Source organism: Schistocerca serialis, chromosome 8 (genome assembly GCF_023864345.2).
Source record: "Schistocerca serialis cubense isolate TAMUIC-IGC-003099 chromosome 8, iqSchSeri2.2, whole genome shotgun sequence".
Taxonomy (NCBI): domain Eukaryota; kingdom Metazoa; phylum Arthropoda; class Insecta; order Orthoptera; family Acrididae; genus Schistocerca; species Schistocerca serialis.
Window position 1 is genome coordinate 558,242,826 of NC_064645.1, and position 4,161 is coordinate 558,246,986.

Below are 4,161 nucleotides of genomic sequence, written 5' to 3' on the forward strand. Positions count from 1 at the left end.
ACGAATGAGATAGTAGAAATTCTAAAAGAAATGATTGCAAATATGTCGAATGATCTCAAATAGAAATTTTACAAATATTTTGAGCAATTTGATCAGAAATTTAAAGATCTGTCGAAATATTTTGAACAAAAGTTTTCACAATTACTTGATGAACACTAGAAAACTGCTGTAGGTTAACTGCGCTCACAGAAAAGCAAAACAATTTGAAAACAGTACATGATGAGTTAGCTCAGACAATAAATACGATTCAGAAATACAATCAGTTTGTATGAACTTCCCAATGAAGTGAAAAAACTATCAGAAGACATAGGGTTTATAAAACTAGAACAAAGCCCTATTGATATATTTAAGCTGAATGACCATGCAGATACGGGGGTGTTCAACCATGACACCACACTCGTTGAAAACCTATTGCAGCATCGAACCTATGTAACCGACGTCAAAAAATTGATGGATGAAAAGAAAAAGAAAATCCTTACTCAGCTGCTTTACCACAATGTCGTTCTTAACTGGGCACTGCCAGAGTTAGTTTAAATAAAACCATTAACACAGGCAACATGCAGGAGAACATACAAATAAACAAGAAAGCACATTTTCACCTACACAGTTTCACAGTGTCAATGAAATGGTTTCAGCATGTATAATGAACTGTTGATGCTGGTGACAATCCGGATAAATTACCCCCTACTGCCACACATCATTAACACACTCTTTGGGAACAGGACCCTGTCTTGTCAATACTGGTGGACAAAGCTTATTAAAATATTGCCAATTTCAGATGTTTTATAAGAGCATTACACCAGGTAATGCTGTGTAGCTGCACCGAATCACAAAAAATACACTATGTGATAGGATTCACCGAAGAATATGCACTGCTCTGGTCAGCAGATGTAGAACATTATCAAACATATGAACAATTTGAGCAAGCCTTTTTAAACAGGTTTTTGTCCACTGGTCCTCATGAACAGTTGTGGCGAGTAGTAGTATTTTACCCACAACCATTCAACAGTAAACAAGGATGATTGTGAAAAAGCTTTGAAAAGTATTTATAAGACAAGATGCTGCAGTAACCCTATCTCACATGTAGACACATTAAAGATCTTGAAAAGTAAATTGCCTCCAAATGTGCAAGAGAAACTGATCACTATACCTGAGAAGACTTTGAGTATTTTCTCTCAGTATTAGATTCCATAGATCTCTTACCTGTAGATGGCCAAGCTGAAGTAGACAATTTGAATTCGTGGTCAAATGTCCAAGGCAATGGGAACCACTAATCCAGTAACAACAATAGCCACAGTTGGCATCCCCATGCATCATCTTCAGATAATAGGCTCAGAAATTTTTATTGTCGGGGAAACAATGGTTACCAAAAGAGAGGTGGCCACAAGTATGAACCAAGCTACCAGAACTCACCAAATCCGAACAACAGAAGCAGATATAATAATTGGCAAGGCACTACAGACCACAGGAGACCAAATAACATGAACTATAATGCATAAAGACCAGTAACTGTTGGTCCAAGTCAAGGCAGAGAAACAAGGCAAGCAGAATAAGATTTACATAATAACCAAGACTCAATTTGGCATTCCTCAGGGCACATAGTAAACACAGGTAATATAGGAGAGGTGGTTGACAGTGGCGGTGCTATCCTGATGCCACCCCCAGAAAACAACTGGTCATGTCAAGCCCCCTGACGATGACCAAAAGGGAAAGTGGGAACATGCATTGACGAAACAATTATTTTCTATGTTATGGTAAAGACCAAGATGTAAGACATGAGTTACATGGAGGCAATGTGCAAAATGATGAAAACCATGATGATATAATACAGGTAATAATAAATGCCAAAGTAGGGAATATTTTAGTATCTATTCTACTCAGCACCAGAGCTTTGACCAGTGTAATATCAATGAGTTTATTTAACGAGATCAGGAAGAGAATGCTTATACCAACCTTACCTATTCAAAATTCTGACTGCGATGAGAGGCAGGTCAAGAGGAATAAAACTACAAACACAAATACTAATCACCCATAATGAGGTTACGATCAAATGTACATTTCTTGTCGTGAAGAAATTAATAATTAACTGTATTCTTGGAATGGATTTCTGTTGATAGTGCAAAATAAAAATAGTTTTGGGTAATTGCCTGCATCACTGGCAGTTGGGCAAACATATAATTTCACTGGAACTAGTTAGAACAGAAAACAAAGCAACGTAGATTTGCAGTTCTTTTACCATGAACTATTTTCTATAAATGAACAATGTAATTACCAGTCATTAAATAGACATTATAGACATGCAAGTGGTACAAGATAAGATAAAGGAATCTCCCTACTAATTTCAGACACAAAAAGATGAATTATGTACTTTACTTTTGCAATACACACAAGTGTTCAAGAAGTGACCTGGGTTTATCAAAGTTAATGTTTATAAAATGGATGTTTACTCACAAAAAAATATTTTGTCATTCATCATATGCAATACCATGGTCTAAGAAAGAAGCAGGAAGAAAAGAAATTGAAACGGTGGTAAATTACAGGATCATAGAGACCTCACAGTTACCATATTGCAGTCCTCTTTTAGCCTAACAAGAGTCCTATTGGATGCAAGAGAGATAAACAACTGTTAAAATTTCGTGGAGTTATATTCTTAACAACCATAGATTTGAGGTATCATACTGGCAGATAGCAATACATATACTCTAATAACAAAAATATACTATGTTTATTAGTTGCAGTAGAAATCAATTCTGCATTTGTTACTCTTTGGGCTAAAAGTCAGTGTCGGTGTGTTCATAGCAGTACTGGACACAGTGCTGGGCTCAGAGCTGCTGAGTACAGTGACAGTTTATGTGAATGACTTATTGATTGCAACCACCATGTGGGAAGAGCATGTAGAATTACTAAGAAAAGTGTTGAAGAAATTCCTGAAGTTTGGCATTACTATAAATCTACAAAAATCCGAGTTTGGGCAAGATGAAACCAAATTCTTAGGTCATCTCTCCAGAAGGATACTACGAGATACAGGAAAAAGTCATGTGATCAAACACTTTCCAGTATGCCAAAACAAAAATTCAGCTAAAGGCATTTCTGAGGTTAACATAATTGTTAGGAAATTTTCACTGAATCAACTACTGAATAGTGATACAATGCTAAATTTATTAAGAAAGATCAACACTTGGTTATGGACAAAGCAATGTCAGGAGTACTTTGTGCTACTAAGAAAGTGTTAGTACACACCAGTTTATTGTGCCCTCTGGACATGAGTAAATGATCCTGTTTAAGTACAGATGCTTCAACACAAGGAGTGTGAGTATGTCTGTTTCAGATCAGAGAAGTTGACAGGAAACCAATGGTATATGTAATTAGTCATGTGAGTCGAACCCTCTCAAAATGTGAGAGATCATATTCAGTGACCAAGCTTGAAGCATTGACATTGGTTTGGGCAGTCAGAAAATTCTAGTATTACATATAGGGGAAAGATACAAAAGTATTTTATGACCACTAAGCCCCTTTATTTCTCTTAACATGCAAACTATTACACAAACAAAAAATTGCACACCAAGAAAGAGATTTGTGACAAACGAAAGTTGGTAGGTGTGTTTCTACATCTGAAAGATGAGATTTATTGAGATTTCACACCAGTTGCATAAGAGTGGCACAGGTAATGCCACTATGAGGATGCAAATCAGGTTTGCTTTAAATTCACAGCATAATGTTTGTTAGCTTTAGTTACCTTTTGGATGGTAAGTTGATGTTAGCCAAGCATGCCTTTAAGGTGATGAAGATGCCATTATCAGCACTTCACTTAGTTTGAATGAGGGCTGTAATAGATCTACAAGAAGCTGGAAGTTCCTTTTGTGATATTGCAGAAAGACTTGACAGGAATGTAGCAACTGCATATGATGTCTGGCAGCAGTGGTCACAAGAATGTATGGTTACAAGAAGACCATGCTCCAGATGGCCACGTGGCACTACCAAGAGTGAAGACCATCATGTTTGGCGTATGGCTCTGGCACATCGTACTGCATCTGCAGCAGCAATTTGAGGAGCAGTTAGCACCACAGTGACACAATGACCTTTTACAAATCAGTTACTTCAAGGACACCTGTGAGCCAGATGCCCTGCGGTATGCATCCCACTGATCCCAAACTACTGCCA